At 36.2% G+C, this 25,556-nt stretch overlaps 1 pseudogene; it reads left to right on the forward strand.

Moving 5' to 3' along the window:
- The first annotated feature begins 5,456 nt into the window (after positions 1–5,456).
- LOC108384397 (protein GOLM2 pseudogene) overlaps positions 5,457–25,556 on the forward strand; it is a 142,187-nt pseudogene continuing 122,087 nt past the window's right edge.

Raw genomic sequence — 25,556 nt, forward strand, 5'->3', positions numbered from 1 at the left:
ACTTACTTTTTTTATTTTTAATTATCCTTTACCTCTTAAAATTTATGGGCAGTACTTGGCCTGGTATTAATGTGCATTCCAGGATTAAAAATCTTTGCTGTGACAGGCCCGATCTACAGCTCAGTCTTATTGATGCATATCCCTGCGTATTGTTCTCTGGAGTTCAGTAACTATCTCCAGAAATATGCAGTCATTTGGATCTCAAGATATAAGCAAATGGTAAATTGATTTGTAACATACCTTGCTTCAACTTGGAAGATTCTCCTTGAGCTCATTACTCTTGACTTTAATTAATGTGCCTCCCCCAGTAAAGATAATTTAATATTATACCTGTAAAATGTATTCTGCCAGGCCACAACCTCCAAATGACATACTGAATTTACTTAATGTTGATCATGCTTATGAAGTAGTTGTAATTGCACTGTAAGCCTTACAGTTGGGACTTCTTCTGACTGTTTATCTTTCCCTTACTAAGCACGCACCTTCATCTCTGGGTAAGATCAGCCTCATGTTCTTAAATTTTATTATCTGTTTTTTTTGTTCTCATTTTACCAGTTAAGATGTAGATCTCACATGAAAGATCACAGCAAAGCAGCAAAGATGAGAGAATCTTCCCACGTTTCAATGAATTATCTTCTGAGATTGTATTCTTGAACTGATTACAAGTTGAGGCTATCCTGTACTGAGATGACTACACCATACCTGACACAAATGTCCTGAAATAGCAGATTCACAGTGTCTGAGAGAAGAAACTAGGATTCAGCAAACCAGCTCCCCTGGCAAAAATTCGATTATGCAAGAAATGTGATTGACATGTCACATACCTGACATTGGTCATTCTCAGTGAGTTGTGATTCACAGAATATTAGACAAATGAGACTTTAGAGTTCATTGAACTTATTGCAAAACAATAAAGAAAATTTAAAAAACAAAACAATAAATATAGTAAAAAAAAAACATCCAAATGCTCCTGTATTTTATAATTTGGATTGTGCTTGTATAGTTACTACAAAATTCTACAGGCTTATTTCTCAGATCCCACAGAATAAATATCAATTTGGAACTCATGTGGTGAACTGAAAAATATTGGAAACTATGACCATGGTACTATATATGTGATTTAGAACCAAATATTCTACCCCCATCATGGAATGTACCAGGCACTTAACAAGAATTAATTTGTGATTATGAAATGTATATGTGGATATTTCCTAATTTGTGCTATTTTGAAATTGAAAAATATGTTCTCTAATAAGCTTTCCTTCACTTGTAACTATATAATGAAATAAAAAAGACATAGTGACTATGACAATATTGGAAAGGAAAGCAGCACCTGACCACAAAAGCAGACAATGGCAGAGAGGTTAGAATTATAGAAACACTCACTTGTTATATATATATGCCATTAAAGTTATAAATCAAAAGATTTATATACACCATTTAGTAAAACATAAAAACCTACCAACAATACACAACGCATGGTATCAGATAGCTTTGTTTCCCTAATCTTATTCAGTATATTTAGTTTATTTATTCTCTAAAGGCAAAATGAACCATTTAACCATAAGAATTTTAGTAATAGAAGTTTTCATCTTTTCTGTATGGCAAAGCATTGAAAATCCAAATATTAGGAATGCACAGAGTGCCACATTCTGTCATTTCTTTTGTTGAATTTATTTATTTATATATTTATTTATTTATTACTTTGTTTTTCAATTTACCCAAGACTTTCAGTTGTTTTAGCCTCTGGAAAATATCCTCACATTATAAAACCCACGTACAATTTAGAATGATTGACAGGTTCCAATGATGAGGGATCAAAACTGGACCAGCGGGGAGCATGTATATCAACAGCGATTCACAAATGTATCCAGATATTCATAGCATTCTTTTGTATGTGTCTTACTAGACATATATTTTGTATCGGTGCCTAATCTGCTTAAATCTGGGAAAATATTTCATACACTGAAAAGCGTAAGTAATGAAGAGAAACCGAAAGGCTAAAATGCATTGACTGAAAAAGCACAGATGATTATATGATGATGTGCTGCACTGAAAGTGAATAAAACAACAGAAGATTCTTTCAATGCCTCTTAAAAGATAGTATGATCAATAATAGAAGACTCTGTGCCACTAAGGGATAATGGAAAGAATTAAATATTAGTAGAATAGAATACAAATAATAAGGTTTTATCTGAGGTTATCACGAAGGAAATTGCAGGTAAGATGTCAGAATTGAAAACAAAGCTTCATAGAGGCTGCATAATATTTTCTTTAAAATAAACACGAACAGGTTAAGACAAATACTGATGGACACAGTGAGAGAATCTTGACCATAAAACAAGTGAATAAATATCAAACATATTCATAAGAAAATTTACGAATGCAGAAAGCTTAGAGTTAATAAAGTAACAGCAAATGTCCTTAATTGTGAATATTTACAAAACATTTTATATCATCTTTGTGGTAATTACATGGTAGAGGTGAATGTACTGGATAGTGGAAACTTCTGTCACATTTTTCCTCATTTAGAGCTCACTTTTTAAATTTTCTTTATAATTTCTCTGTGAATACTTTTCTATGTTTAATACAACTTTATTGTCCTTTAATATAAACCCCAAGTACTTTAAAACTCACCAATTGTGGAATGTTATAGGAATGTATGTGGGGATGACTCCGCATGTCTAGGCTACGCTGTAGCCCCAGACTTGCACTTGGAAAGGTCCCTCATTTGGTTTAATGCTCTAGTGTTGCTGACTTGATATTCTTAATAATTTTTTAATAAAGGGATCACTTTTCATTTTCCACTGGGCACTGAAATCTGAGCAGCTAGTCCTGCATGCATCCCTTTAATACTGAAAATCTATTTTGCTCTTTTCTTCCACTTTTCCAGAGGCACATCTCAGGGAAGTTCCATTGCCAATGTAACTATTTTGAGGGTGGATTGCTATCACTCCCCCTCATTTCATCTGGATAGAAAATTTCTGAGGAATATTCTAAATTGTTTAGAGATGTGACATCCTATGATTACTATTGTTGCCTAGGGATTCCTCCTTATTGTTTTTCTCAATCATTTTATTCCTACAGATTAAGTTAGTGAACTCAGGGCAACATAGATTGGTGAGGAAAAGATGAACATTATGCTTTCAGAATACTATGGAGTATTCAGTGCATTTAGTGAAATGGTCTGGAGATTAGAAGACTGGTTTAGGATGGGAGTCATCAGCCTTTAAGATTTTCATGAAGCCTCAGCTCTAAGGATGAGTGTACAAAGTAAGAAGTTCAAGACCAGACACCTGGGAAGTGCTGACTTAGAGCACTATAATGAGAAGCCCATACTAGACAAATACAGCATACAGAGAGGAAGGAAGGAGGGAGGGAGGGAAGGAGGGAAGGAGAGAAAGAACACACTTGATTGAGAATACAGCAGCAAAATTTAGATTTCAAGTCCTTTATATATATATCTTATGTTACAGTCAAATTAGACTGTTTTCCACTTTTTGAAAGACATCCTGTTTTCCATAAATCCCTCACTCTTCTTGTCAAAATCTTTTTCTCATTAAAGATCATGTTCAAATACAATCCTTTCTATACTCTGTTCTCTGATTTCCAAACAGGGTTATTACTCTGATAATATCTCTAGAACTTTCTTTTTATCTCTTTTCTGTCTCTTAATTTGTCTTGTCATAGGAGTTTTCTGTGCTATTCTCATTTTCCTACCTTGTTATTTGTGGCTTTTTTAAATCATCTTGCCTGTATATCCCTGTATCTTCATCAGAAAGTAATATAGGCCAGTCTTTTTATGTGTATGACCATGAATATATGTTGAATAAAAAATAAAATGTTAGAACTGAGCTGAGCCTAGTCAGCTGTATGGAGCAGCTGGTGTCCCTGGCCTGGAGCCCGTGAGCACCTCCAGGCAATCCAGCCCAAGGGCTGTAGAGGCTAGTCCCATGTCTGCACTAGAACAGGCATACTGTGAGTTATGACACTTGCAGAGGGCTAGTGTCAGGTAGAGAGATGCATCCCTTTCTCCCTAAGCCTTAGTTTCAGGGTTTTAGGCCACAGGTAGGGAGGAGTCTTGCCTACCGTGAGTTCCTCTGCACTTTTGAATATACTCATATTCTTCTAGGGTCTCCAAAGTGAAGCTCTCTGTGAATGGTATTCTAACTTGGTGGAACCATGCAGCAGAATGAAGTGAACACCAATACATATTTTGACAGAGCAGATTGTTGGACAGAGTCAACAGAAGGCTCAAGGGCAACTGTTAGTGGTACAAGTCAGTGTTAATCACTGGCTTTTTAATCTCATCCACCAGCCAACACATCACTGCCCAGACTATTTCTTGTGCACAAGGTCAAATCATCATGCAAGTACCTGTATCTGGGATGCAGGATTTGTAGCAACTATTGTTGTATCCAAGGAGATAGATCCAGATCTGGGGGGAAAAGGAAGACAAACTTCGCAGGTGCAGGCCCAACAGGACCAGATCGGGCAGATCCTGCAGCCAGATGACCACCATCACAGCAGACAGTTTGGCAAGAACACTGACAATTAAGACAGAAGCCAATACCAACACAACCAGCAGCAGGCAAAGGCCTCTCATTCCTCTACCAGCAACAGTCTGTAGATCAGTTCACCAGGGGTGGTCATCATGGTGCCTGGAACTGGCTCCATGCCTGCTAACCAAGGAATCCCTCTGCCTGGGGCCACAATATTGAAGAGCCTCTTTCTGTGAATGCCAAACAGTACCATCGGGTTTTTTTTTGGTATCATTAATATACAACCACATGAACAACACTGTGGTTACTAGATTCCCCCCATTATCAAGTCCCCACCACACACCCCATTACAGTCACTGTCCATCAGCATAGTAAGATGCTACAGAGTCACTACTTGTCTTCTCTGTGCTTAACTGCCCTGCCCTTGCCACCCCCATGTTATGTTTGCTAATCATAATACCCCTTATTCCCCTTCTCCCTCCCTTCCCATCCACCCTCCCCAGCCCCTTTCCCTTTGGCAACTGTTGGTACATTCTTTGGTTCTGCGAGTCTGCTGCTGTTCTGTTCCTTCAGTTTTATCTTTGTTCTTATGCTCCACAGATGACTGAAGTTATTTGGTACTTGTCTCTCTCCGCCTGGCTTATTTTACTGAGCATAATACCCTCTAGCTCCATCCATGTTGCAAATGGTAGGATTTGTTTTATTCTCATGACTGAATAATATTCCGTTGTGTATATGTACTGCCTCTTCTTTATCCGTTCATCTACTGATGGACACTTAGGTTGCTCTCATTTCTTGGCTATTGTAAATAGTGCTGTGATAAACATAGGGGTACATATGTCTTTTTGAAACTGGGGTCCTGCATTCTTAAGGTAAATTCTTGAAGTGGAATTCCTGGGTCAAATGGTATTTCTATTTTTAGATTTTTTAGGAAAGTACCATTGTTTTTGTAAGATGAGGCAAACTTGGGATAAACTAGAAGCAGAAGGGAAATTCCAAAGGTAAGAAGGAAATACCTGCATGAATCATGCCACAGCATTAGAATTGTGATGAAAGTGGGCAATTTTTCCCTCCAAATGAGAAACACTGCCCCTATATTCAAGAGTTGCACCAAATATCTAAAGAAGCAATAATGCAGGTCATCTAAGTGTTCACATGCCAGGCCATGTGATGGAAATGATAAAGGCTGTAGTCCTTGCACTGTTACCTACCATTCCAGGAAATTTATCAACTCTTTTGAAGAGATACAATTACATTCTGTCCTTTTGTACAGAACAGAGACACTTAGGTTTTAATAAGAGTCTCAGTATTATCTTATAATTTCAGCCACATCTGGAAAATTGAAATTTCAATTCAGACCTATTTCAGACTGTGGATTATATTGACATTTCGTGCATTAGGATGAATCAGGGACCCACACCAGACCAGCAGTACCATACAAGCACTGGCATGTTCATTATAGCATCGCTTACAGTAACATTATTTACAGTATTACAGTAACAGCATCAATTTACAATAAGATATGAAGACAACCTAAATATCTAACAACAGATGACTAGATAAGGAAAATACGGTCTGTATATATAATAAGATATTATTTAGGCCTGAAAAAGAAGGAAATCTCATGTGACACCATGGATGAATTCACTTACTTTTACTTTTACAGTAAGTGAAAAAGTGTCACAGAAGGACAAACATTGCATAATACCACTCACAGAAGAATAAGAATATCGTCATACTCATAGAAGCATAGAGTGGAATGGTGGTCACCAAGTGCTGGGGGAAAGGAAATGGGGAATTGCTATTCAATGAATATCAAGTTTCAGTTATGCAAGATGGTTAAAGTCTAAATATCTGCTGTAAAATAAATAAATAAATGAAACAAGGAATAATAACAACAAAATCTTATTGTCTCATCCATAGACTAGCAGGTAAAGAGAAAATGTGAGGTATATTTCCCATTTTTAAGGTCAATGTCATATGTTCGAAATGTTGGATGTGGTCCAGGGAACCCCAAAGTTTAATACATCTTATCAATCTAATACATAATTTCCCTTCCCAGTAAATAACCACAAATACATAGAGAGAAAGTAGGATATTTGTGCTGTAACTTCCTCATTGTAGTAGGTGAGGAGAAATTACATTCTCCTCTTGGAAATATGAATATGATGAAACGGGCATTCCTTCTACCATTCAGCAGTATTAGAACTGTAATCTTCAGGGTCACTCAAATCTTTATTCTTGTTAAAGGAAGTTACTATGTATAAGTTATTATCTTAACTGGCATCTCTTAAACATTTTATGTTTAATGTTTCTTCTTAAATATTCTTTCTTTGCTTCCACAACTGATCTTTCTCCTAATTTCCTCACACTTTGCTCGGATACTCCTGTCTTCCTTAGTCTTCTTGCCTCTCATTCTTTTCTGCTACTGCTGTTTACCAACATTTTTCTATTGTGGAACATATAGAAAATAAAAATATTTGTTTGGGGCTATTGGGTTAATAGAAAACTGCTTCACGCTAAAGATAAGAGATTCAGGGGCTACAACTGCCTTAAACCCCACTCATCCACAATCGAGAAGAAAATGATCACTATCTTGGCACCCTTCCAGCACATTCTCAGAATCTCTGGGCACAGTGACAAAGTAGGGGGTGGGTTTGCTCACATTTTGTCACTGATTAATCTCATTGAAATCTTCATATATCATCTATGTGCTATCAGTTTCCAAATCTGTATCTCCAGATATGAACTCTCTTTATTGTCCCAGGTCTATTCATAAAATAAACATAAGGCATATCCACTTGGATGTCTATCAGGAGACTAAAAAATTGTCTAATATTATTTCATTACTTTATCCTTTATTTTGCATTCGACTCTGGAACTTGGTAATTTAGACCTAACCAAAAGCTTCTCCCCAAACCTTCCTAGCCTGCTTTAGCTAAGCCAAAGTTTTTTAACCTCAACACTATTGGCATTTGGTCCAGAAAATTCTTTGTTGTGGGAGGCTGTCCCGTGCATTGCAGAATGTAGAAACCAGCATTTTTGACTTCTGTCCACTAGATGTTGAGTAGCATCTCCCCCAGTCATGACAATCATAGCTCAGTGTCACCTGGGTTGGATTAGGGAGTTGAAACTGCTCCCAGTTGAGAACTACATCATTAAAATATTCAGTTCAGAAAACAGTAGCCACTTCAGAGTCCTCTTTGTATATTACATCTATTATTTCAACTGCTTACAACTCATTTACTCAACAATTATTTTTCTATTCACTGTCACTAAATTATTTAAGAGCTTTGTCTTCTCCTTTTGGACTTTTTGAACTTTTTTCCAACAAATCATCCTCACTCTATCTTCTGAAAGTTGCAGTGAATCAGTCTCAGTTAGATAAAAGTTCTATTTCTAAAACAAAGGATTAATAAAGATACAATCCAATTAAAACCTTTCGGTAGTTCCCAGTCACTAGCAGGATAAAGGCCCAAACATGGCCTTTGCCCTAAAATATATGAAAAACATATGTTAGCCTTTCTACTCCAGCTAATTACTGTATCCTGTGAAAAGTCCTAGAGCAATATAGAGATAAAAACTAAGATAAACATTGAGAAGAATAATTTCTAAATTTTCACAATGTGATTAAAAATCAGGAAAAAATACAAAAATGGAGTCTTCAGTAGGTTAGAATGCTATAGAAAGATAGAAAAAAACTTTGAAAGTATACATTTGATTTATTTTTAAAATTCAATTTAAATTAGGTGAGACTAGAAGTGAGGATTTAGTTGAGGAATAGACATTGAAAAATGACTAGGTTGTGAGGGAGCAAGAAGAGAAAATTATTTGAAGGAGTTTGGCTGTTTTATATGGTGCTGACTGTAGAGTGATTGATAGTGCATTTTCTTTTGTGTTTATTTTAAGATTAAAAATACTTGAACAAGTTTTGATTCAAGAATAATTAGTAGAAAGACCAAATGGGGCAGATAATGATATCATTCATTGAACAGAATCACAAAAGGACAATTAGTTCAAGGTCAGAAAAGCTCATTTGTTTTACTTTGGAGATGTTGGCTTGAGACATTTTGATATGTATAGGTTGGAAATGCCTAGAAAATGTTTGGAAGACTGAATATATGGATATTCAAGTCAGAGCAGAGGTCTGAGAACCATTAACATAATAAACACAGATATTAAAGCTGCCTGTAGCACTCTTTTTCTATAGAAGAGATAGCCTTCCTCCAATCTAAAGATAATTTCTCTGATCTGAAATTTGAATCTCAACCCGTCTTTCTGCAACAAGACTCTTGTTTGAATAGTGTCCATATCATAATATCTTCATCTGTTTTTCTTTGTGTGTATTGTCTTGTCTGGATGATGGAAAAATTGTATTGTGAAGTAAATAATTGTGAAATATTGAGTTATTACCTGAGAAGTCCTTTGTATTTTCTTCCCTGACTATTTAAGCAGCCAGAACATCTTTTGATGCATATTTTAACGAAAAGGTTGGACAACGCAGCTGAGGAAGAACCAAATGAGGTCTGAATAAATATTCTAAACCCACAACAAAGAAAAGAACTATTATGTTAGAGCTACTTTGGGGGTACAATGCTGTCTGAATATCAAAAGCCAGTCTAGGGAACTCAGCATGGATTTATCTTGTGAAAGAATTTGTGGTGACATAAGGATAGTCTTCACAGCAGGTGAGAGGATGGAATAGAATATGATAAATGTTAAAGATACCTAACAAAGTTGCTAGTGTTGAAATGTGGAAGTAGATGCGATAGGTAGATTAGATAGTTTTAGGGACCCAATAGTAGGAAAGACTTCTTTCTTCCTTTTCCTTTCTGTAATTCTTGGAGCAGGCAACTTCTCAGAACATCTGCATCTTCAAGGCAAACAGGAATATGGACAGAGATTGTAGCAGAATTGGGTATCAGAAACAAAAAGTAAAATGGTTCCACCACCTCAGTTTTCTCAATAGATAGACTCAGAAATGTCTACATGCCTAAAATCACTAAATTTATCACAAATAGAAGAAATAATCATCTATAAGCAATAGAGTTATCTTGAATTTTCCAAGTTAAATATGTAACCATTAGCAGAATTGTGAATGTGTGAGGTTGAGGAGAGAACTGATCCAGACTTAGTGGCATAAAGGTTCATGCCACCATTACATTTTTAAACATTTATTAAATGCCTAATATGTCCCAGGTTCTGTATTAGCTTCAAGAATATAGAGGCAAATAGACCATAGGGTCACTGATTCCATGGATCTCACACTGAATGAAGAAGGAAGTACTGATGCATTCAATCTCAGTTTTATGAGACAAAGATCAGGCTATGCTATGAATATACAATAGGCAAACAACATGGACATGGGAGCTGTGAACTGCTAGCTGCCTGGCAAACAGTGACACTCTTAAGCTAGGGCCGTAAGAGCGAATTAGAATTAACTGGGTAAAATGAGAAGGTAATTCCAGGAGAAAGCAATGTGAAAGGAAAGAAATAATACATTTTAAAGACATAACATAAATAAAACCAGAACATGAACAGTGAGAATCAATGTGAAACTACATGAGGCCACTATTAGTATAACATACTGTAGTTTCATTTTGCAAATATTTATTAAGCCCGGCTATGTGTCAGGAGCTATATTCATAGTAATAAACAGGTTCCTCCATAGAGCTCCTCAAATGAAAACACATAAATAGGCCTTTTAGAATAAAGTCCTAAGAGTTATGGCTGTGACAGGAGTGTAGAGGTCTGGGCAGCATACTGGCTTTTGGCATTCAGGAAGGTTTCCTGAACAAGGGAACATCTAAGCTACTTGTGATAATTAGGGAAGAATTAAAAGGTGAAATAATGATCACAGACACTATAGCAAAGCCATGCAAGTGCACTGACACAGAAGAATTATAAAAATGTGTACAGTTCAGAATTCTGAGGTATAGTGTAAAGGAACAGGAGCCATAGGAGTAAGTCACAAGAAACATGAAACAGGATTCCCATTCTTGGAGCTTACGGGTTTTACTGAAGTTAAGTTAGAAAAACTTTAAGGAGTTAAGTTAGATTTGCTCTATAAAGAGCACAGTATGTATATGGTTTGTACTTTGTGGACAAAACAAATTAAAAGAAGAGCAATTAAGAAACATCACAAATTTCAGGTGATAAATTAAGAGTACTTGAGATACAGCAGTGGCATTCCATTCGGTGCAGTTATAGTGAACATAATTGATTCTCTGCCCAGGATTCATTTCCCTTTCGCATTGTCCTAACAGTATTCAACTTTTTGTTTGGACCCTCCTTCCGCGCATATCCCAGTGTAAGCTGGAGAAGGTTGACCACATCCCAGCTGAAAGGAGAGTGCAGAATTTATTTAAATGAAGCAGTACTTTTGTATTCCATTGAATACAGAGGGAAGGCATTGATTAAGTCCTGGACATACGCAAAATTATTTGAGCATTTTGCTGGGAATGCTAGAAGGAATGGACTTTGTCAGGGCATGTATGAAAACCAGGACTGCTAAAGCCATGACAGTAACATAAGAAAAATTATCATGCACAGAGACTCATAAATACAGCAAAACCATGATTAAACCATGACTTATCACAACTCTACTTATAAGTTAAGTCACTTTGTGTTAAATTTTGGTTATCTTTAGCAGAAACCATCCTCAATGATATAACAAATATATTTGGAGTCATCTAGATGATTCACAATCAGATTTAGACTGTTATTTATATTTTATTTTAGAAGATCTTGTCACTCTTTGCCCTCTGTAGGTTTTTAAGAATTATTACATTTTATAAAATCTGTGAAATTGAATAAGGCAATTGTAGGCAGAAAGGGAAGCATTAACTTTCAGTGTCCTTGCTTTAGACTATTTTATCAGACCTTAAAGTTATTTTTATATTATTTTGGTACTTAATTTTTTATAGCATGTGAAAACATATTTGTCTGCCAGGGCCCAGAGAGAATTACAGAGAAGGCTGACAGATGATTCTGTCATCACTCTAAATGTCATTAGCCTGGCAGTTTTCTCTAGAGCAAACGAAAGTACATATATAAAAGGGGAAAAATTGGATGGCAATATAAATATTTTCACAGTGATTTAATGACATCTAGTCACTTAACAAATAATGTTCTCTATATACTCTATATTTAATATGTAAACCAGTGTGAATGGTAAATGATAATTCTTATTTTCATTATATTCCATCAGAAATGTATTAATAATTGATGATTTGTATAGCACACTAACATGAAATACAATTTTTTCTCAAAAACTATGGTGAATGACATAATTTAATTAGAGATGTTTACAAATAAGAGCTATAATTCACTGCTTTAAAATATATAACAATTTTACTTAGCATGGCAAACAAGAACCAAAACCTTCTCTGACAACAGTTTAATATCTAGCCTATATATTTTTTTCCTGTTTTCTTATTCATTCATGACACAGCCATGCTGTATATAATTTTAATTTCTTTAAAAAGTGCACATTCATGTCTTTTTGTAATTTATTTGTGCATCTTAATGTCTGGAAGATTTTCCTTCCCACCTAATCTAAATAGTGAGTTGCTTCTCATTTGCCAACCTTAGCTCATATTTTATCTTAATGATGTCTCAATTGATTCTCACAGGTGGCAGAAGTAATAGATTTCTTTCTCTAACATTTAATGAGATGGTAACATTATATGAGAATGTAATCTGACCAATAGCATTCCCATAGCACTTTGTGTGTATCACCATTCTAATGCTCAGTAACAGCAGGGGATTAACCATGACACAAATTAAACTTAAGACTCAGAGCCCATCACTTGCATAGACTCCTTTGAAGTACCTGTTCATGGCTTTTTATTTGTATCATGTAACATTTTTCTGAAAGAGCACCCCTAAAACTTTATAAGCTTCCAACCTGGATATGCACTCATTTCTCACATTGCCTCATAATTATCTTCTGTTCTAGTCTGAGAGATTTTCAACAAGGACTTTATCTTATGTATGTTTTATTCTTTATTAGTTATCACTATTTTTTATATAGCACAGTCAATAAAGATATGTTATAGAAATCATATCATTGACTGCAGGATGGAATTGAGTATAAAACTAAAAAAAAGGTGGAAGATAAAAATATTCCTTTAGAAGAAAAAGGATGAGTTGATAAATTTACTTCTCTGATACACCTAGAAGACAGAACTAGAAAATACTTATGTTAGTCTCTAAAAGTAAGCAGCCAGATTTGACAAATAGGATTACGTTTATTAAAAACTCAGCTTCAAGTTTGAAATAAACAAGAAAATTGGGTTGATGGGTTCAATTTTTCAGCTGTGCAGTTGTGTTTAACAGACAAAATCACTTCCACATATTTTCAAAGTATTGGAGAGCCCTTTATAGAACACTGGGTTATTTGAAAGTATATCTGGAGGAAACAGGGGAAAGTGATATCTCTAACTCTGACACCACTCTATCAATATCTATACTCTGCTTTGGGGAGCAAAGTTATAAACTACAGCTTAGTCTCTACAATTTATCTGTACCTGTATTTGTTGTGAAAGAAAAGTTGTCTATTATTTTCTTCTAAAATATTCTTCAGCTAAATTCAACTGAACTGGAAATATACTCCAAAACACATAGTATTGCGAAATTTATGTTCTAACATTGTTATTATGAGATATTTATAAAGTATTAGTATTTTGCTTTATACTCTAGGAATGTTTACTCAAATTCCTATGAAACAAAATGAAGTGAATTTCACCATCTGTACCTAAAGTATTCATGTATTACTCTTCATTTCTCTTATCTTCTATTCTTCAACCATTCTTTCTTAGCATATTTTTTATAGGTTATTTTCCCCTTTCTCTCAAATATATTAGTTAAGCTAAAAAGGAAAATGAGGATGACAGATGTTAGTGTTCTTAAAAAAATTATTTTTAGTGATGTTTTTTAATTTAACCATCTGTTTTGTTAATAGTAATCAAATATTCATATCTTCATTTTGTACTAATTTTTGTCTACTACATAAGCCTTTGTTTCCCACATAAAATGAGAAAAGTCCTAATATGTTTCATTATTTATTAAAATATGTCATAGGTGTCTTTTTAATAATGACCTACTATGTGTGTGTGTGTGTATATATATATATATATTTTTTTTTTAAACTACTTTCTGAGGTCTTAGACAATTAAGTTCCAATGGGAACATAAGTCTGAACATAAGGAAACAGGTACATTTTACATTATTACCCTTCCTTGGAAAGTATTAATAATATGCTTCACCAGTCTTAATTACTTCAATGACCTTAATTTAACAAACTCAACTTTCTTCATTTGTAATTTTGCCATAATAATTGGAGAGCTAGGCAATGCATGTACCTAAACAAATTAAACATTTTAATAAAACTTCATTGTTAACAGTTCATTAGACAAAAAGTCAGATTTTTTATTAATTTCAGTCATACTGTAAAGTAAGTTTCAACATTAAACACCATGGTTTGTCCTTTTAGATTTAAATTGTCCACAATACGAAATCGGTTGTATTTCAATTCCAAATTAGTGGTAAGACATTTCTATTGTATTAGAAGGTACCATTTTAAATTCACTGAGTTTGAAGGAAATCAATATGCACTTGATAAGAACTAGGTAGTAGAATTAATGAAAATTTAAATTTCCTTTTTAGAACTTTCTTTTTTATTTGCATAGAAACTTGTATGAATTTCATTAACTCTAGTCAGGTTCTCACAAGTGATTCATGTCTATTGACCAAGATGACCTCAATATTTCCCTCTGCTTGACTAAACTTTAAATAGTCTTCTTCCAAACTCTATGCCCCTAACCTTTCTTTTCTTTAGAAAACATCTCAGTTCTTTGAGGTGTAAATATATTTAAAAACTTCTTGCCAGTTTTGCAACCCAGGAATGTCTTTCTCAAGGAGTTGGCAGGCATGCCCTTGAAACATGACCACCAAGGAAGATAGCCCCCTTATATCCCAGTCACTGGGTGAGGATAGGTGCCAGACTTCAGTTGAGTGAGTACCTTGCTTTACTGAGACAAGTCTCTGAAGAGGGGAAGGCAGAGTATTTCCTTTCTGCATCAAATGAGAATTATGTCATAGACTCATGATGTTAAGTTGGGAAAAAGGACTAACCGAATATAGGCTTTTAAAAAAATATACATCTCCTTCTACTTATTTTTTTATTATTGTCTTATTCCTTTCGATTTTCCCTTAGGGTGTTAAAAAAGTAGGCTCTCGTGGGAATGTAAATTAGTTCAACCACTGTGGAAAGCAGTATGGAGGTTCATTAAAATGCTCAAAACAGACTTACCATTTGACCCAGCAATTCCACTCTTAGGAATTTACCCTAAGAATGCAGCAATCAAGTTTGAGAAAGACAGATGCACCCCTATGTTTATCGCAGCACTATTTACAATAGCCAAGAATTGGAAGCAACCTAAATGTCCATCGGTAGATGAATGGATAAAGAAGATGTGGTGCATATACACAATGGTTTACGACTCAGCCATAAGAAGAGGGCAAATCCTACCATTTGCAGCAACATGGATGGAGCTGGAGAGTATTATGCTCAGTGAAATAAGCCAAGTGGAGAAAGAGAAATACCAAATGATTTCACTCATCTGTGGAGTATAAGAACAAAGGAAAAACTGAAGGAACAAAACAGCAGCAGAATCACAGAACCCAAGAATGGACTAACAGGTAACAAAGGGAAAGGGACTGAGGAAGATGGGTAGGTAGGGAGGGATAAGGAGGGGGGAGATGAAGGGAGGTATTAAGATTAGCATGCATAATGGGGGGAGAGAAATGGGAGGGCTGTACAACACAGAGAAGACAAGAAGTGATTCTACAACATTTTGCTATGCTGATGGACAGTGACTGTAAAGGAGTTTATAGCAGGGACTTGGTATAGGGGAGAGCCTAGTAAACATAATATTCTTCATGTAAATGTAGATTAAAGGTAACAAAAAAAAAAGAAAGAAAGAAAAGGGGAATTACTCCCTGATAGGATAAAACTAACTGTAAATCAATTATTAATGCATGCTTTAAATATCCTTAATTTTGATCACTTAAAGGGTGTCAGATGATCGGCTATGGAGGTACACTTTTCTGATAATATTACTTTCTCTTAAAAAAAACAAAAAAAGCAGTTCCTGTGTGGTGACCTCCAATGAGTTCTACACAATGGTATAAAGGGCATATCAAAGTGTGGGCAAAGGGTCTGTTTGTGTTTGTACAGAGGATCAAAGCCTAATTTGGCTACCCAGAAAATGAACTAAGATACGATATGAAGAAGAACTTCCAACATCAGCACTCTCTGGAAGACTCATACCTGAAGATGATCATCAAAAAACCTCAACAAAGATCCAGGTGTAGCTGCAGTTGTAGCTGCATCCATCCCACCAGTTCCTGGACTTGCCATGGGAATGAACAAGGAGATATCTAAGCTGGCCTGTGCTTTCAGTAAAACAACAAATTTGACTGTATCTATACTGTTGGAACTCAACCAAGAATTAGGAGAAGTGCAAGTTGTAGCACTCCAAAATCTTACAACTACAGACTATCTACTGTTAAAAGAACGTATGGGATGTGAACAGTTCCCAGGAATGGGTTGTTTTAATTTGTCTGATTTCTCTCAGACTATTCAAGTACAGTTGGACAATATCCATCATATCATAGACAAATTCTCACAAATGCCTAGGGTGCCTAACTGGTTTTCTTGGCTTCACTGCAGATGGCTGATAATTGTAGATCTGCTTTGGTTATGTAACTGTATTCCTATTATGTTAATGTGTGTGCACAATTTAATTAATAGTTTAAAACCTATATATGCTTAAGTTACTCTACAAGAAGATAGGTCAAAGAAATAATCAATCCTCCCATGTTTTCTTCCATCTGCTACCTCTATAGCTTTTCTTCTTCCTTCCTAATTACAACCCTTAAATAGAATTCATGCCTCATATCGAATTTACCGAGTATCATAATGCCTCCAAGTGGTAAAGATACCTCAAGAGAAATGCTGGGCCTAGAAACCACAGGGCATAAATCTGCAAAGAAGTAAAAAGCTGACCTTTTCAAACAATATGGCTTCTCTCTCACTTACCAACTTTACATCTCCCTGTATGGACCCGGCAGATGACTGGTTAGCCAGAGATGGGTAAGATTCCTCAAAGGAGGAACAACCTAAGACAGGCACAGTTGCAGGGGGGCCATCAGGTGAGAAATTGGGAATCAACAGAGGTGAGGCTTAGAACCTCACCCCCCCGTGTTTTGAGAGAAATCTGCTTCATGGATGTTTTATTGCCCTTGTCTAGCTTGGATTAACACATAGTCTACAGGCACACACCTGATCATCTACATTTGCTCTCTTACAACACTAAACTATGTTTTCTACCTTTATCTTGCATCTACCTACCACTTCAGCATTTTATTAAAAATAATAATAATAATAATAATAAAGGGAGAAATGTGGGATCCACATATAAACCAAGTATAAAAATCAAATGAATATTCATATTTGACCTGATTGTTTATAGTTCATAATGCGTGATCAAAACCAAAAGTTTCTGTGATGACTGCCCTTGTACTGTTCACCATGTAATGACTTATTCACTATGTAAGAATTTGTTCACCGTGTAAGAACTTGTTTGTTATGCTTCAGAAGATTGGAGACTGATGAGAATTAGGCTTGGGGTGGATTAATGATTGTGCATTGCGCATTGACTCCCCTATACAGAATTTTATTGTTGTTAACAACCATTTGATCAATAAATATGAGAGAGGCCCTCTCAAAAAAAATAAATAAATAAATAAATAAAGTAGGCTCTAGTATTAAAATATTTGAAGATGGTCTCTGTAACTGCTTAAAGTTATGTTTTACCATAGTCATTACCCTATCAAATGATCAAAATTAAATTCCTATATAACATGTAGAAGAAGAGCAGTTCTTGAGAACCAAAAATGGCAGCTAGAAAATAAACTGAGTATTTGACAGGCTTGGGTCAAAAGCAATCCTTGAATGTCTCACTGTGACAGGAGCAATGGGATATCTTGCTTGGGATGTCTGCTTACTCCTGTGTCCTGCAGGTAGATTCCTACCTGCACAAATCACATGAACTCAGAAAGGGGAAAGGAATGACTCTCTTTGAAGATACCATGGGCTTCTTACCAGAAGAAAGAAATGGATACATATCTGACAAGGAAATAGAATAGATGTACATAACAAGGTCATGCTTTCAATTTGCATTATGTTCTAAAGAACTTTGTGAAGAAATTCTCTTTGAGGAATGATATAGTAAAGCACTGGAGGTGGGTCCACATCAATAAACATATTTCTCAAAGCAAAGATGCTATCTGACACAACACTGTTGCTGATATTCTCTAGATTATCCTCTTGAAAACCTCCAAAATTCTTCCCATAATAAGGGGTCAGAGAAAAATTAAGTGTATAAAAGGAAATCTCTCCAGCCCCCTAAAATGTCTGTAGAAATTACAGGCACAAATTCATTGACTTGACAAATATTTAGTATGTTTTTATGGTATTCTGATGGGCAATAGACTAATAACAATAATAAAATAACAACATAGAAATGACTCTTGACTGTCAGGATTCTGCATTCTAGTGGAGGAAATAGATAACATCCCAGCAAAATATCAAGGAAAATCCTTTCATTGGGATTATTAACTTCTTATAGTGGGGACTAATAGTACACATGGGAATACTGAAAATTGGGGAATTGGCTAAAGTCATCTTTAATGTGGAATGGCTAAAGATTTTCCATGCATTTGGATGAAGTAGATTCTGCCCCATGTTGTAGCCAGACAACTGCACCTTCATGAGTTAGTGAAAAGAAACTTGAGAGAAAACTTATTGTAATTTTATGGGCATAAGATAAGACAGTGCAATACAGTTTTGTGTAATGTTATTGTAAATATGCATGAACTTAAAGATAGGATATTATGAATTAGCAAAAATTAAAAATTTGCTTTTGGTTGAAAGATCATACTACCTAAAATAATTTAAATAACACAAAATTAAAATCAACTTATCCCTCTCATTTCTGTCTTTCTATATTTCTTCAAATGATTTTTATCAGCATTAGAACCTATCATTGGTTATGTTGATCATTTCTATTATGTTCTGTCAATCTTCATGACTACTATTAAAAAATAAGCTGAGGCATATTAAAAATTTTAAGAGATTGCATGAGTAAAAATCTACTTGAATAGGGTAGTTCAAACCAGACATGGTTGGAAGCACTCCTCCCACAGGAGCTCAGAGATAAACTTTTGTAGAGAAAAGGTGGAAGCAAAGTAAGGAAGTTATTGATTGGCTATAGCTTAAAGCCTAGTAAGGTGTTTGTGATTGGTTGTCCTGTGGTTTGATTTCATACCTTTGAAGCATGCATAGGCTTAGGTTTTGGTTTGCTTATGTAGGTTTCCATTGCATTACCAAGACCTCAGTCTAATGACCTCCTTTAAATATTTTAACACTACTTACATGGTATATAAGTGGTTAAAAGAATTATCATTCAAATGAGCATTGATAAAGGTGCAGATCAAGAAACCCATTGACATTGAAAGCAATAGTCATATATAGAAAAGAAGAAAATCAAATTAAGAGTTCAGAGAACACGTAAGTGATTATTTCTGAAGTATGAGTTGAAGTAAATGAGTATGAATTTCAGTGTGTGAACAATCTGTGACTTAGCATCCAATATATTATCACTGGATACTTAAGTACCATGATAGCCATTAGTCATGTAAAAACCTCTACAAACCAAATCACAGGCTACTAAAATTACAAGTTTGGAAGTAAAACAGAAATGTCCCCTTGCATTCCCCTAAGATACCTGTAGAAAAATGGATATTGTCCTGGGAATAATTTGCCAACTAAAAGGAAGAAAAACAAAAGCAGGAAGATAATAAAATTTCAGTGAATCACTGATGTGCTAAATGTTGATCATTATTCAAACTCAATTTAAAAGAACTTGATTTTTATTTTAGTAGATTTTTGAAGTTGGTACTAATCACTTAATTTTTAAATTTATTTTTTATTATATTCTGAAAGCATCAGAAACTCATTTAGTTGTTATTGTTCATTTGGACACTGAATATCTTCCTTGATTAACAGAATAGACTGACTGTTCAGCTATCTTGAAGGGCTCATTGTATCTCTATAGCTTTTACTTTTGCTAACCACATTTAGGAATGCCTAAAGGGGGTTTTAAGTTCATTCATACCAATCAGTAAATTATTGTATTAAAAAACATAATTCAACTGAGAAAATTTTTAAGATCTTGCTGGCTTTATTTAATGATTCATGAATTGGTGGCATCCTGTCCAGCAGATAGAAAAGGAGCTCTGAAGTGCTGCATAAAATGTAAGGCAGAAAGAGGCAGGAGAAGTAAGTTACTCCCACAGAGTAGATTGTTTCAGGCAAGGTCACCTTCCTGTAGGGGATGGCAGGGGCCTGTCAGGCAGATTGCCCCACTAGTGATCAGGACATTCCAGACTGACTAGTTAAAATTACATTCCTGGGAAAGGCTGAAGCTACAAATAGGTTATGTATTTAGTCTCAGTTTGGTGATGTGGGCTTAGCAGACGTGACTCCATCTTGAGACCGTTGTCTCTTTTTTCAACAAGTCACAATCTCTTTGTGAATCTCTTTTGTCAGAGAATCACCTTGTAACTAAAAATGCTACATATTCTTTGTTAATCTTTCTCTCAGCTTTCTTTCACTGCTTCTAGTGAAATGAATATGCGGCACTTCATACTCAAATTGCTCATGCATCCTTGAGCAGTAAGTTCTTAAATTAATATAAGGAGAACTGAATATGCTACAGCTCTCAGAAAGTAAAAATTGTATTATTGTGATGTTCATGAATATTACAATTTTTTCTATTAATTATTTATTATATCTCTAGATGAATAACAAATTACAAATACCGAGTAGCTCTGGGAGCAACTTTTTAAAAATAAGGGACAAAGGACTTGTTAGATGGTTTTCAATTTAAACACACAACACCCTTAAAGCATGAGTAGAAAAGATCTGACCATGATAGAAATCCCCGATTAGGGATTATAGTTTGCCTTGTCGGAGCAAAACATTTCAGTGGATGCAAGGACATTTTATAGGCATGCCTCAGGATGATAAAAGTTTTAGAGTCATTTCTTATGACTTGATCTATAAAAATTTAAATTTCCAATAAAATAATCCTTTCTAGAATTTATATGGAAAACCATGTTGATCTAACTTCTCATTTATACACTTGTGGGGAATAATTTCAGAAATAAAAACATGCCCCAAACCACTGATAATGAATTATGACATATCCCTATATATCTAAGAGTGTCATCCTTTAACTAGGATAATTGTTAATTTTTTGAAAATAATATTTTGTAGAGATATCATCATGACAGTAAAATGTTTCCTTCATTTGGGTTCCATCTGTCTTCTAAAGCTTATGTGACACAATCTCTAGGGATTTATTTTAATAGGAGAAATTTCTTTATTTCTATAGTCTCTATGTACTAAAAAATGTAGTAAAGGTCGGTAAATGCATTAGACACAACCTAAGTAATGTTCAGAACATATATAAATTTAGTACAAGTATTCATTTATGTAGTGATGAAAGTAAATAAAACAATATTTTTAGAGGAATTCTTTCTTGTTCTTGAACAGAATTGCAGCCAAAGCAAAGGGAAATCTATCAACTTGAGGTAATATCATACAGTATTATATTTCAGGTGTAAGGGCAAACAGAAGTTAAAAAGAGGCTTAATTCTCCCTAAAGAAAATGAGGGAAGAGGTAAGAAAATTTATAATTGCAAATACTAACTGTCTTTGATATGTAAATAAATCCTTTTGAAAACCTTACAGGCTTTTTTGTAAGCTTTCTGACTCTAGAATGCCTTTATCAAGACCTCTGAAAGTATCTCATTGAAATGTAAACATCAAGGAAGATGTTTTCCCTATCTCCTGGTTTCTCTGAAAGCTTAGGAACCTAACTTTTGTGGGCACCTTGCTCCAGGTTGCAAACCAGTTCCTGTACTAAAGGGATGAGAAATTTGTTTTTCCTCTGGACAAAGCCAAATTTCTAACACAAAGGGTAATAATCCCTTTTTCTAGGTGAATCTAGGAAGAACCTATGTATGACAAATGGTGCTATAAAATCCTCTTGAGTACTAGTTACTGTTTGTCTTGAGAACATGCGTTTAATGTGTTTTATCTCCTTGGTTGTATAAAAGGGTGAGAGTTCTTTATTTGTGATCTCTTAGTGGGTTGCCTGTGTTTGCATCGCATTCTGGTTTAATGCTTTTTCAATAAAAGTTTTTTGTCTACTACCTTTCTGCAGAGGCATTCTTGGTTGAGAGAAGATTTTGTTTTTAATTGCATTTCTTCAACAAAGAATATTCTTACACATCTTTGTCTCCCTTTGTGCAATGATTTAATAATCAAAAGGTATAAAAAGATCAGTGTAAATAAATATTTGAACTACAATTGTCTTAACATGCATGGAAACAGCACCTTAAGGAAATTTATGTATCAGATATAGCTTTTATAGAACTGTTAGGCAGAAAAACAGATACGAGCTGATGGAGAGAGAGTAAGGCCAGTAGAGTCCACTAAATGGGGCTCAAAAACTTAACCAGATAAAACCAGAGAGCCAGAAAGGACTCACAGAGTTAATGCCTTTACAGTGTGAGTTCATTCCACATTATATGAACCTGGACTGACCTTGAGACTTACTCTAACTAATGCAGATGAGATAGGGCAGACATGGGACAAGCATCATGATTAATTTTTCTAAAAATGTCAAGATATAAATAGCACAGTTAAGAACAGGAGGGACTTACCTTAAGGCTAAGATTCAATTTTAAAAGCAGAGAATTGGGAAGTTAGATTCCTAACATATTCTTTGATAATCAGCCAACAACCTATCTTAATGGAAGGCAAGCAGTCTTAACTGATATGTTCCCAGTGTGTGAACTACTATTTTGGAGAGGAAGAGGGTCAATAAATTCCTTGTGTTAAGTTTATCCTATAGAATCATCTGGAGGACTGACTATGGATATAACATAGTATCTCTCACTGGAGATAGACATCATGAGACTGCATAACAAGCCTACACCCCCCAACCCTTTGCCTTTATCCCATTCTTGAAAGCCTTAAAAGACATAATCCTCAGCCCTTAAGTGCACTTACTCTCTGAGGTTGCTCACACTCCCTTTTCTTCAAGTGTGCACCTTTTTTCTTAAACAAACTTCTCACTGCTCAACTTATCACATTTGTCTCTGCACTCTTCAGTGTTAAGTGTCTTTGTTACTTTGCTATTTCATTCTATACACCAGGCTTAGACACAAGTTTTCACTCTGTCTCTACCCTACCTCAGATAAGTAGGGAGGGGCTGCTGAGAGCTCTGATTTGGGCTTGCGAGTTTCCATCACCTGGGTGACCCATACAGGACTGCAGCTGTGAGATTGTGCTCTTTAGTAGCCTACCTGAAAATCTCTTTTCTGCTTTGGGAAGTTCTAAGTACATAATCTCACTCCATCCAGTTATCTATGGCTCCCCAAATCCTGGGATGGTATGGATTTAGTTCATACACCATGCAGATTCAAGTGGACATTGGATTCCAGGTGACACTGGCATTAAGAGTTGGTAGGAGAAGTGCCCTATGCCGAACAGGAGTTTAATGAACATCCCTTTTTTTCTCTCTGTTCTTTGCTCTCTGCTGCCTACAAGGAAGTTACCATTCCCTGCTATTCTTACTTTAATGAATTCCTTCCTCAACTTGTACTCTAACTTCCCTGCATCTCTGAACCAAATTCTTCCACAACAGACCACTGTAATAGTTTTGAGTTTGACCTGTAATATTTTCAGTCATTTGTTAAAACTTTATTTTTAGAACACTTGTAGGTTTAAAACAAAATTTACAGGGATTTGAAGATATTTCCCTCAAACCTTCTACCCTCTTTACATATTTGTATAACTATGCCATTCTTGCAGTGCATGTCCAGTAAAATGGATGCCCTAAACACTCTCAATTACCTGTGGTCAACCATAGGCTGCAAAGAGACACTCCAAGCCTCTTTTGGTCATCTGCTAGTCTGCACAACTGGTAGGAAAAACAACCAGAAGTCCAGTAGCTTTGTCCACACAAATCATGGCATATCAATATCCTTCTGACACAGGTAGAGGCCTAATATAGTCCATCTGCCACCTGACAAGGGGTATAGGCCCCTTAGCTATTGTTCCATGTTGCTGTGGAACTCTGTGTAAGTCCCTTTTGGAGCACACAACACACTCCTGCTGGGTTCTACTAACTTCTTCAAAGGTCAAAGGAAAACCCCACTAACAGGCTACAGTCCCCACTGTCTTTTGTCCTGCATGCAACAAATGCTGATGTAACCATTGGGCTACAGCAGAGGCAGTCTTTCCTTCTATCCAATGTATCTGGGCCAATTTATCTGCTTCATCATTTTCTGGGGCTGCCAGTGGCAAATGACCTCTCACATGGTATACTGTAATTATTTCAATCTGACCACAGGCCCATAAGTCTTGCCACAATTCTTGGCCCCAAAGGGGTTGGTGACCAACTGGCCAATGGGCATGGTACCAGATTGGTAGCCACAGCATCAAATCCCGACAGACATCCCAGCTGTCAGTACAAACAACTGTAGGGGAGGGCTCCTGGCTGATCACAAGCCACATGGCCCGCAACTCTGCCCATTGACTGCTCTTCCCCTCACCATCTTCCATCCATATCGTCTCAGTCTTAGGCTAGAGAGCTATGGCCCTCCATTTTGGGGGCTGCCCATGGCTGGAGCCATCTGTATACCATGCATCTTTGGGTATAGGGGCTCTTCCCTCCCGATAGGGACTCTCTGCTACTAATGGTTCAAAAGCAAGTTCTTCCTGCTTTTCACTAGTACGTGTCACTGGCCCCAATAAGCGTTGGAGTTCTTCACTCATGGGACTACTAGAGAGAGCACTACACTGCTGTCGGTAAGCACCCCACTTGGCCAGTGTGGGTGTTTGTGCCACACCATTCCTTGGCTTTTGGATCCAGTCTCGTACCCACCCCAAGATGGGATAGGTGGTTATTTCCTTTATTGGGGCCATTCCAGTGATGGGTTCTGTAGCCAGCAAGGTGTGATACATGGCAGCCAGTTGTTTTTCTGTCAAAGTGTATCATACCTCTGCCCCTTTCCAGAGTAGTGACCAGAATCCAACAGGTTGGCAAATTCACTCAAGCCACTGCCAGAGACCCCAGCCATAACCATCTTCAGTAACATAAACATCCAGCTCACAGGGCCTTGATGGGTCTATTACACTAAATGCCTGCATGGCCATGACTGCCTGTTTTTCTGTAGTAAAGGCAGATGCACATGTTTCATCCCAGTCCCACCTGACGCCCTTTCATACTAACTGGTGTAAAGACTTCAGAATTTGTGCCAAGTGTGGGATAAACATTCTCCAGTGGTCTAGAAGACCCAAAAATTCCTATAGCAATGCTACAGTTGTAGATGTAGGAAAGGCCTGAACTTTATCTATAACTGTGTCTGGTATAACTTTGGTCTTACCCTACCAGAAGACCCCCAAGAATTTGACAGACAAACCAAGTCACTGAACCTTGGTACTGTTCAGAGCCCATCCTTTCTCCTGTAAATGTTGCAGCAGTCTAGGTGCTGCACCTTCTAGATCTGAAAGAGAATTGGACATGAGTGACATATCAGTATAATGGTACAACTGCACCACTGGTGGTTTCTCCCATGTAGTCAAGTCCTGGGCTACAAGTCCATGACAGATGGTGGGGCTGTGGAGGAATCCCTGTGGAAGGATGGTGAAAGTCCATTGTCATCCTTCCCATGTGAAGGCAAACTTTTCCTGACTTTCCTTCTCAATATCAGTGGAAAAGAAGACATTAGCAAGATCTACCACATAATGGTATGTTCTTAGTTCATGGCTGAGGGTAATCATCAGGCCTGCAATAGAGGGGACAGCAGCATGCATATGGGGTATGACCTTATTCAGTTCTCTGTAAT

Source organism: Manis javanica, chromosome 9, assembly GCF_040802235.1.
Source record: "Manis javanica isolate MJ-LG chromosome 9, MJ_LKY, whole genome shotgun sequence".
NCBI lineage: Eukaryota > Metazoa > Chordata > Mammalia > Pholidota > Manidae > Manis > Manis javanica.